Below are 12,034 nucleotides of genomic sequence, written 5' to 3' on the forward strand. Positions count from 1 at the left end.
CAGAGAAAGCAGCATGACAAAATAGACCGGCGAACAGGAGATTTCCACCCCCGCAACACAAATAAAATGGAAACATCTGGATGCCAGCCCTAGAGAGGAAGAGCCTTCCAGAGGTGTGGCCTTCAGTGGAGGAGGTTAGGAATGGCTGACAGACCCTGACTTGCCAGTTTCAGCTGTGGCAATGGGCGACAGGGCAAAGATGGCCATTCAGGGAGCCTGGCCCTGTAAATATATGCTGTGATTAACAGTAAGGCAGCTTCTTCTAGCAGGGAAGGCTAGCTACTGTGATAAGTAATGCAGTGGGCTCGGCGCTAAAAGACCTGGGTTCTGGCCTGGGCCTAGCTTGGCTACTGACCTTGGGCATATGCCTCTGCTTCCCCTCCTGCCTTTAAAATCATTCTTGTCTTCTTAAATTGTAAGCTCGCCAGGGCAAGGGCTTTCTCTTTCTATGGGTTGGAACAACAGTCAGCACAGTGGGGCCCTGATCTTGTCTGGGGCCTCAAGGTGTTACTATAATACAAACAGCATATAACAATAGTGATTAGAAGAGGGGAGCTGGGCTTGGTCAACACAGGTAAATTAGCTACTTTGGTCGGGGTGTGAAAAAGCTATTCCTCCGACTGACGTAGCTGTGCCAATATAACCCTCAGTGTAGACACAGCTGTGTCACTAGAAGAGTGCTTCTGCCAACACAGCTAACGTAATTCGAGGAGGTGATCTTCCCACCATGACAGAAAAGCCCCTTCTCTGAGTGTAGGCTGCATCTATGCTCTGGAGCGATTCCAACTTTGTCTCTATAGCTTAGACATACCGTTGGATCCAGGATTCCTGGGTTATTTTCCTGGCTCTGCCACTCTTGCTGTGTGGCCTTTGGCATGTATGTTGACCGCTCTCTACCTCAGTGTCCCCATCTGCAAAATGGGCATAATAACATTTACCTACTTCACAGGCCTATTGTAAGTTTTAAGGCCAAATTCTGATTTACAATGCAGTAAATTCAAAGTACTGGCCGTGGAGTCAATGGGCTGACTGCAGATTTTCTCCAGTGTCACTGAGAGTGGAATCTGGCCCATCCTATACATAAAGCTCTTTGCACGTGGAAGGCACTGTGCCAGTGCTGGGTGTAATTAATCACACATACTGGTAGATGGTCTGGCCTTAATCGTGTCACTTGGCACCATTGGGAGAAATCTGTGGCACGGCTGCTAAGTCAAAATCAAAGCCACTTTCCAGACATTAATGGCTTGTTTGTTGTCTCAGAGCCAAGCTGGAGATGGTGGAAAAACAGATAAAAGTCATAGCCCAAGTGACCAGTTTGATTTCTAATAAAGGATTGTTCTCCTCAGTCAGGCAATTCTAATAGCCTGCCTTAAAAGACAGAGCAATTAAAAGGGAAACGCACCCAAATTCATGTGCTCTGTGCCGGGTGGCTGAAGAAGAAAGCTCTGATTCATAGACATGTCTTTGGCTCCTTTATTAGGGATTTCGGTATGTTATATATGCAGACGACCAGGAATGTCAATTTTCCAGACTGTTTTTTTGCATAAATTATGCTTGTTTGCTGGTCATCAGCTCACTTGGCCTTGGCCCCTCCTCTCCCCAGCCCCCCTTGCTCTGCTTAAAAACAGTGGACCCGGGCCTGCTCCCATCGATTTTAATGGGGATTTTGTCTCAGATGAGAAGTGTCTTGTAAGTGCTCAGACTGGGCGGTGTAGCTTTTGTGGGAACCTAGCTACCACCATAACAGGGCAGAGCAGTGGGCTGGCTAAGTCCAGCAGGCTATCTTCTGAAGAGGCTAGTGCCAGCTCCTTTAGGAAGAAGAGGAAGGTTTGTCAGAGATGGGTCTGGAACTCAGGACACAGATTCCTTGTGTGACCTCAGGCCCAGAGCCTCAAAGGTATATAGGTCCCCAACTCCCATTGGTTTCCCTGGATCACAGTTTGCCATTGTTAAAGGGAGCAATAGCATTTCTCTACTGCCTGGGGGGCGCTGTGAGGCTAAGTACATTAAAGATTGTCAGGCTTTGAGATACTACACTAGATGGGCCATACAAGTACCCAAGATAAACAGGGGACTGTACAAGAAAGCCTGTGGTGGACAGTTAGGGAATAACTTGCCCATAGGATAAGTTTCTTCCTAACCCCAGGAAGTTAAAGGTTGGTTCATACTCTGAAGCACGAGTGTGTACTGCCTTTATTAAAATAAACAAATCCCTTCTACTGTAACCCCATGACAGGCCTCATCAATACAAACATCTTGCCCTTTTTTGAACCCTAAGCTCTCGCTGTCAGTGATATGCTATCCTGTGGCAGTGAGTTCCACAGGTCAGGAAGGCACTGTAGAAACATAGTTCCCTTCAGTTTCATTGTTTTTGTCACCCTTGTGGCAACTGATACAAAAAAAGCCAACCAGCTACATTGAGTGATGGGCCCCAAGGAGCATGGTATAAACCTATCCAGACCAACCTGTGCTCCTCACAGCACTGAGAGCAGTTTTTCTTTATGTCCTTTGAGCTGCATGCTTCATCATTATGTATTAATCCCATCATCTGTCAAACTCGGTGATTGGCCAGCACTTAAAGAGTTAATGTTTTAGGTCTTACTCCATCCATAAGTGCTGGATGTCTGTGTTGCTTCGAGGTTACCTTTAATGAAGTGGTTCTCTCTGTTGGGACCATCCACTCCTGTCTGTAGCCCTTCTTCTTGCCTCTTGGGCAGCATGGAGAATTGGTTCAGATCAAACTGGATTCCACTTGAACCTTCACTCAACACTCAAGCCATGGTTAGACACATAGCAGTAGATCCTCAACTAGCATAAATCAGTGTAGCTCCATGGAAGTCAATGATATGTCACTATCATGCCAACCTACACCAGCTGAAGAGCTCACCCATGCTTTGGATAACTGTTCTAATTTTTTTGCTTGTTTGCTTTGTAGAGGTGGTGTGATCTAGTGGATCCAGCATGGGCTTAGGCACCAGGAGGTTCTGAGTTCTAATTCTGGTATATACATGGACTTGCTGTCACTCAGTTTCCTTAAATGTGAGCACTTGTACTGACATTCAGGGGTGTTAGAAGCTTAATTCATTCATGAGTATAAAGGGCTTTGAGACCCTGGTATTACAGGTGTTGCCAATGATTATTTACTGACTTCAGTTCGGATGTTACAACATACTCTGTGTGAGAGAGACAGAAAAAGGGTGTGAGCTGTTATGTAGTGGCTGGACAAGAGAGCGGATAAGGATCCTACTACTACAGCTATCTCGGGGAGATTTCCTTTAGCTTGAATGGCAGCATCATGTGTGTTTAAAGCATAAGGATCAGGGTTCTAGACTTGAATCCCAACACAAGTGTATGATTCATAGAACTATTGTGTCTGTTGTTACAATGGCCCTTTACTGCTTTCTATTATTAGGCACAGAGCTCACAACAAAGAGCTATAGGTTCTTTATGGGTGCCTCTTCCGGTGTATTCCTCCTGCATGTCCAGAGCCATGCAATATTTAGCCCATGTCCGTGTTTCCAAGGAGCCAGGGCATGTGCTCTCAGGCCTGAGTGCCCATTCACTGAATAATGCATGGCATTCCAGCACACAGATGAGGTTAAGTGGCCACAGAGAGAAAGTGCCTCTGGAGATGCAGAATGATCAGCAGCCTCCTTAATGCAGCCTCTGTCTGGGTGGAATCCTGGTCGGCTCATGGATGTACGTGTTCGTAAATAACTGAGATGTGCTGCTATTTCCCCTCCCACGCACTTTCACTTCACATTTGGGTACCAGCTCTCTAGATCCACAGCACATACAATAAATAAGCCCCCTCCATTACCGACCATTAAATGGTCACAGGCTAGATTAAGCCTGCCTGCGTAAGCACTTTTTTACTGAAGCTTTTAGGGTTGTGGAATGCAGCATCTCTCTCGCACCGTCCCCTGTGTCATGTTGTCCTGTTCTCTCAGATGACATGCTCACATTAATGCGAAGGGAAAAAATAAAATGAATCCAGATATACCTAGCAGAGCTAGGACGAGATACTTAACCTTGGGGGATTCTTGCTCACCACTGGGCCTGATCCAAAGCCCATCGAAGTTGATGGGAAGGCACCAATGACTTCAGATCAGACCCTCATAATTATTATAAATTGCAAGATTGGGTCTCAGTTGTGCTAGGTGCTGTACAAGCTATAATGAGACCCTTGCTGCCATCTGTAGATAGATAAGACAGGGCACAGGAGGGGAAGCAGGGGTACTCCGATGGGAAGTGATTTGGCCAAGATCCCACAACACGTAGAGCAATGACTAAAACCCACGCCTTCTGAGTGCCAGCAGAGCACCCTAGACACTAACCCACCCAGACTCCCTATAAGTGATGAGGAGACTACAGTTAGGGTGGGTTCAGACTAGAGAGAGGAACGAAGCCCCCATTCCAATCCCCAGCCCACACCTGAATTCGAGAGTTCATTTCCATTGTTAGTAGATGATTGGTTTTCCATATAATTGTTAAAGTGCCTAGAGGGGCAAAGTTTCCACACAAGAGTGGCCTGCACCCATGCTGCCCCACTGAAGCCAAGGCAGAAGCACCCATAGCGTGTAGTGCTAGCAGCAGCACTAGAAGAAAAAAAGAGTTAAATCTCATATTCTGGACCAAAGAGAAAAGATGGGACAAAATGAGTGTTTCAGGGAAAGGAGCCTGGGACATTATGTATGAGAAAATATAGGCTTCTCTCTGGTCTCATCTTGTCCTAAGGTTGAGCTTTGCAGAACAAGTGTTCCCCAACCTGGAACCACATGGAAAAACAAGGCGCTAAGGGACACTTGATTTCATCCTCCCAAAATCCTGGAAAAAAACCACAACACAGCATTTCTGCTACTTTCTTCCTGCATGTTTCAATAACAACAGAAAAATCAGGATTTTGAATATAGTTTTACACTGATTTGGATGCTAAATTCGTGAGGAAGGGTGGGCCTGCAGGTAGAACACTGGACTGGGCCTTGAAAGATCTAGGTTCAGCTCATGGCTATGCTACCAACTTCTTGCACAAGTTACTTCACCTCTCAGCATCATAGTTCCTCATGCATAAAAGAGGGATAACCATGCTTCTTTTGTCTATTGAGATTGTAAAGTCTAGGGGTGGGACTGTCTGTAGGGTTCCAACCCTCCAGAATTGTCCTGGAGTCTCCAGGAATTAAAGATTCATCTTTAATTAAAGATTATGTCATCTCCAGGAATATGTCCAACCAAAATTGGCAACCCTAGTCTCTTACTATATATATTTGTGCAGCATCTAGCCCAATAGGACTCAGTTGGTACCTCCAGGTATAACTGTAATACAAACAGTAACTGCTGAGCCATTGCTACATTCTGCCACATGTCTGTTGGACAATGGACAGCAACAAGGGCTGCCAGGTAGGAAGGGGCCAGGAGAAGGGAAAACCCAGCGAGTCATGAAACCAATGTACCAACAAGCACAATAAAATATCTCTTAATTCCCAGATCATCTGAGTTTTCTTCCTCGTCGTAGCACTCCTGATGCTGAGAAGCTGTGAACCAAGAAAGAAAACCCACAGAATCTTCAGAAGCAGCTCTGTGTTGGGTCCGAGCCAAGTGACACTGCATGAAGCTGTGGCCACGGAAAGCAAGCCACTAATTTCTTCAGGCTTAGAGTAATGCATTGATACTACAAGCTCATTTATGAATGCAGCTGACACTCTGCGTCACTCTGTCCCTGGCCAGACATTTTAACCCGTTAAGGATCTACCCCAATTCTGTGACTCCACTTCAATCCCATATCTACTTTAGCTACTGCCCACTCCCAGTTTGAAATGGAAACTTGGGAAAGTCAGACGTACAGTAACGGGGCAGGAGGGGTGCTGATGTGCTGCTGTACTGGCTTTGTGCATGTGAGTGCTTGATGCTCATAGAAAGAATAAAAGACTTTATACTGTAAGTAAGTTTCTCCTATCGTTTAAGGGCCAGAGATCTGTGCTTGAGGGTCTGAGGTTCTAGCTCCATCTCCCTTTGTGTGCTTGCGTGTGGCTTACATAGTAACCTCTTCCTATTGTCTGCAGCACAGGGATGCTTTTGTCTGCACACGTTGCTTGAAAAAAACCAAAAACCCTACTAAAAAAAACTCTTGCTGGGGGGCAGGGCTAGCTTAGTGGTTTGAGCATTGGCCTACTAAACCCTGGGTTGTGAGTTGAATCCTTGAGAAGGCCACTTAGGAATCTGGGGCAAAATCAGTACTTGGCCCTGTTAGTGAAGGCAGGGGGCTGGACTCAATGACCTTCCAGTTCTATGAGATAGGTATATCTCCACATATTATTTAAGTCTCCTTTTCCATGGTACCTACAGAAAACAAAACAACTGGACAAAAGTTAGGCTGCTGGTGTTCTGGGACCACCAGCCATCACACTAACCAGGATTGTCTCATGATTTCCTGGTACTCCCCTCACAGTCTGTCTGTATCCAGCTGCTTCCTCTTGTCTTATTCTTAGATTCTAAGCTCTGCAGGGCAGGGAGCATTTTTTGGTTTTGTGTTTGTACAGCACCTAGAACAATGGGGTCCTGCTTAACAACTAGGGCTCCGAGGGGCTACACTAAGACAAATCATAATACCAATCTAATTGAATTTCACAACAGAAGGTCCTTTGCAAGACATGCTGGTAGGTCCCCATCACAAGGCAAACCCCTCAGGGCACCCTCCAGCAGCAGGCTATGGCATGATACGTGTGCCTACGAAAGTTCCCCCTTCAGTGGAACCGTCCCTCAGTGTCCAATGCAAAGTCCTTCCTCTGGGCATAATTTTATTCAATACACCAGTACAGTAATTCCCCCTCCCTCCAAAAATCCTTGCAATAAAACCATTCTGGACAATCCCACAGTACACATATAAGGATACTACAGTTTTTCCATTCCCCTCTTCAGGGACATCACCTTCAGGATACCGCCCCCACCCCCAAGAATCAACAGCAGCACTGTGTTCCCAATTCTTCTGCCCCGATCCAGGGCCCCTCTCTCCAGGCTGTCCAGCTGAGAGCAACCAGTCTCCTGACTCTTACCTGCCCACTACCTCAGGTCTCCCACAAGAGAGCTCCCCACAGCGTTCTACTCCCCAGGCCTCCCTCCTTATGAGTCCTGCCCTTGCTTGGGGCATGTCCCTTCAGAGTCCACCCTCTTGCTTCCAGGTCAGCTTCTCCTCACCAGCTCCTCCTCTCACTTTTCTTGGGGGCCACTGCCTGAGCCTTCCGCTCCTCGGAAGCCCCCAGCTCTGGACAGTTCTCAACAACTTGCCTCCAAGCAACTCCAGGCAACTCTCTGCTGCTCCTTCCTGACTTTTCAGATCTCTTGACTCGCCTAGTCTCGTCCCTCTAGGGCCCTGGTTCCCTCTCTAAAGTCTAAAGGGGCGGGGGAAGGGTCCTCTCATCTCTTTTAAAAGGCCAGTGTCATCCTGTGACAATCCCTTAGCTTCTAAGCTTCCTTTACGTTCCATAATCAAGCGATGGTTTCAGAGAGAATGAGCCCTGCCAATATTGCTTGGTCCATGCCTCAGAGGCACATTTTCCAAATTTTCCTTTTTTGGATGACACATTTTTCATTTCAAGTCTGACTTTTTTTAAAAAGAGAGGGAGAATTTAGATTATGTTTCCTCAAATAATTTTTCCTATCTTTTGGGCAGCTCTAGACACAGCTGCTTGGGTTTATTTTGTCAAATATCGACATATTTATCAAAATTTTAAATTTCACCGAAACAAAATGGGGGGAGGTTGTTTTTTTTTTTACAAAAATTCTTCTTGTTTTTCTACCAGCTCTAACCGCAATTAATTAACAAATTAACCAACAATGAATACATTAAACTAACTACTGGCTGCTAAATTTGTTTGAAAAGCTCACCAAAAGTGTCACAATGGGAGCTGTCAGCTGCTGAGCACTTTGAAAATCTCCTCACATATTCCTAGATGAAAAGCGTTCATGTTTGGACACGAATTTGAACATGCAATGCATTCTGTGTGCTAAGCCTTTATATTCACATTATTATTAGCAGCTTCTCAGAGCTATTGGCTTTCATTAATCTAATAATTAGAGTGATTGGGAAAGATTTTTTCCCCCTGTAGAAAATCTTCACAAAAATGAATATTTTTTTGGTTTTCTCAAAATTTGTAAAAAAAACAAAAACAATAAAACCACACACCAAATCCACTCCCAAAGCCCCAAAACAAGCAAGCAAGCAAACAAACAACAATGCTGAAAACAAATTGTTAACCAAAATATATATATTTTTTCACTCAACTTTCCATTTTGATGAAATGCCATTTTTATCTAGGAAAGAAAAAAATCAAAACCAAAACAACAATAGCATTTCAACTACTAGAGCTTGGCGAAAGTTTTCCAACCCATTTTTTTTTTAACAAAAATGCAGATTTGGGTCAACTGAAACATTTCACCAATGTGTGTAGATTTTGAATTGCTTTAGTCAAAACAAATAAATAAATAAATAAACCCCTACAAAAACATAAAAACAACTGAAACATTTTGTCCTGACATTTTTTAAACAAAATGTTTTGATCTTTTGATTCAAAACAACTTCTCATTTTGAAATGTCCTTTGATTTTATTTAACAAACAAACAACACAAGCCTAAAATGCTCAAAGCCAAAATGAAACATTTGACTTTTTGATTCCCTGAAAATTTTGATAAATTTCATGTCTTGGTCAGCCCCAAATGAACGTGTTCCCAATTTTCTGGAATTGCCAGCAACAAGAAAAATTCATTATTCGCACAGCTGGAAAATTCTCAACCAGCTCTGCTAATAATATTTTGCACTTATAAAAAACTTTACATTTGCAGACACTGACCAATATTACATGGGACTGGTCTCCACACAGCCTTTGTACCACTTACAGGAATAAAATACACTAGTGTGAGCAAATGTGATGGAGCATATGGGGCCCACACTGGCAAGGAGAGGGTTAATGAGGGCCTGTGGACCCAGCTGGCTCCCCACTGCTACACACACCTGCAGCAGATATCAGGTGTGGAGAGCTTGCTGCTTGGATGAGCATCTGGGTGGATGGGAAATACAGGCCCAAGCAGACCAACCAATGGATAGGCTGCATGAAGACAAACCCTGTGTGGAAGGGTGACCCTCTTGGGGGTTCTTAGTATTCCTTTTGGACTTCAGTGCCCTGGAAGGGGTGGGACTCAAACATGCTGTAGTTGGAGGCCTGGGACCCTGTGAGAGGTGGCAACCAACCATTGGAGACCTGTACTAGACTGAGTGGTGCCCTGATGGGCCACAAGGGAACACCAAGGAGGCAGGCCCTGTCACAGCACCACTATAGCTGCAGAATTGTGCCTGTTATAGGTCGTTGCACTGGTTTCACTGTGGGTACGTCCACATTGGAGCGGAAGGTGCAATTCCCACTTTGAGGAGACATACCTGCACTAGGTCTGACCGAGCGAGCGTGCTAGCCACTCTGTGTACGTGTCTAGGGTTTTAGACAGGACTGTACTCAGGGCTGCTAGCCCTCCCTGCCGCTTACGTTGCCACAACTACACTTCTATTGATCGCATCCTAGCTTGATCAGAAGTGACACCTTCAGGTTCAGTGTAGATGTGCTGTATATCAGTTTCTAAATCAATATAATGGTTCAAAAACTGGATTGAGACCAGCCCTTAGTGCACATTAACTCCTTCATAAGGGCCATATGAACTAAATGACCCAAATCAATCTAATTTTTATCCTGTGCCCATCACCATAGCATCTGATCAGCTCTGTAATATCTCAGTGCCTCCCTGCTCCTACTTAATCCTTACCCCTAATATGCAAAGACTCCAATTTCCTGCTGTAGGACATGACTGACCCATATGGACTGGGTTGGGAGTAACTCATATCTGAGGGCCCCAAACAGGGAGGCCATTAGGACAGTGGGTGAACTAATCTCTCTTCCTGTCTCCAGCAATTATGTGGGAGTGGGCTGATTCTGCCAAAAGCGCTGGCTGCTCTCGAGGGGTAGCTGGGAAATGTTAGCCTGAACACCTGTGGGCCAGATGTGCACAGCTGTACGTGGGCCATCCCTGAGCCATCTGTAGCACACGCCAGGTTGGGTGGGTCAAGAAGGGGGCGCTATTCCAGCCTGGGTAAATCCACAATGCAATTTACAAGCAGCATGGAGATCTTTGTTTTCTCTCCGGTCTCCTTCCCTTTCCACCTGGTTCCATCTTCTTTCCCTGGTGGCTGTCGCACTGATTCTGACCAGCCAGGGGACAATATTTGATGCTGCCCCAGGCAACTGTTTTTGTGCAATTCATTCAGGTGCCGAACCATCCTTTTGCATTTTGTATCAATAACCAGCCTGGGCTGTTTCACTTCGTCTCATGGTGGAGAGGGAGGTGGGGGAGGTGGCAATGTGACGGGGGTAAATCAGGGCAATAGAGTGGTGGCTCAAGCCCTGGATATGCAGCCACTGTCCAATAACTGCTCAGCAGCAAGGAGGGAAAATGGTATTATGGGTGCAGCCCTAAGCTACGAACTAGGTCAGCCAGTCCTTCTCTTGGCTTTACCACGGGCTCGCTGCTGCCCTGCACCTTGTCTGGTCACTCACACCTGTGCAGAGTAGCTTGTAAAATGCCACCAGATGACAATTCTCTGCTCAGGCAGTGGTGGCGCTAACGGGGAGGCAGGTGGCGACCACCCCCTGGGCACACTTTGGGAGTATGCGGTGCCTTTTCAAGTATGTTCTACAAGTCAAAAGTTGGTCGTGCACCTCCTTTTGTCAAATGTTTTTTCTGTTTGATGGGCAGAGGGAAATGAGCGCCTACTATCCATGGCTGAACTAAAATCATACCATGTGGCACCTTCTGTGCTTAGTTTGGCCTTGGAACAAGGGAAAAGGTCCACCTGGAGCAGCCTTAGTGGGGGGGTTTCACTCGCAGAAACTCCGACCGCAGCAGCAGCTCCTGGGCCCAGCTCCCTGCTCCGGGCACTGTGACGTGGTTCACAGTTCGCAGAGCACGGCAAACGCGCACTATATCGTGAGGCGACTCACTCAGGTTTGGCACGGCTGCCCCTCCATCATGACAGAAGGGCAGCCGGCCCAAATGTGAATGGTGCTATGGCCCTGTGCAACGCCTGGAGCAGGAAGTTGAGCCCACAGGAGCCGCCACTGCCAGGTGAGAGTGAGGTGGGGTCTCTTCCCAACCTCCCGCCGATGCCTTCCCTCCGTACCAAGCTGGGATTAGGGTTGACATGCTGGTGTAAATCATCAGTGCCCCCTTGGCAGGGCAAGGAGTAGGATTAGCATAACTGAAGGTAGCACCACCAACGACCCTCCTCGCTGAAAAATCTGGCTCCAACTGGTACTCGGGGAGCCTGGCTTGCACAGCCTTTGTGAGGTGTGACTGATGACACCAAGTGGCAAAGCAGCGGCCAGTCAGGCACCTGGTGAGACTTCACTGCGCTTTACCTCCCCAACGTTTTCATCTATTAAAGGGGGATGAGGAGACCTCCCCGCCAATCCAGAGTGGGGTGGAAGCTTTATTCTTGGTGTCCCTAGAGCCCCAGCTGGAAGGAAACCAGCCAAATCAGCTTTTCAGATTGGTCATGGGAACACGTCCAGGTCCCTGCAGGGGGAGTGCCAGAGTGATGCACAGATTCTGCTGGATCAAAGGGCCTGCCACCCCCTCTCCTTCTTGCATTGTTTCGTTCTAGTGCAGGTCGCTGGTGACTGGTACAGCAAAGCCATGTCTATCTTGGCGGACATGCCAGCTGAGGATCTGGCCCATTCTCCCCTGGTGAACGCTTCACTCCTCCCAAGCGCCATTTCTTTGGGAAGGTGATGATCAAAGAAAAGCCCAGCTGTGCTCATGAGATGTGTGATGCCTGGTCGGCCTGTGCCCTTGACGTACAGACAGTGTAAAGAGCATCACAGGTGATGGTGGTGCAGAAAAAGCACCTGACTTCCTATCTCACCATGAAGAATACACACATACAAAGAACCGTCCCTTTCACATCATACTTGGTAAGTACTCAGGCAAAACTCCCACT

Source organism: Mauremys mutica, chromosome 22, assembly GCF_020497125.1.
Source record: "Mauremys mutica isolate MM-2020 ecotype Southern chromosome 22, ASM2049712v1, whole genome shotgun sequence".
Classification (NCBI taxonomy): Eukaryota; Metazoa; Chordata; order Testudines; family Geoemydidae; genus Mauremys; species Mauremys mutica.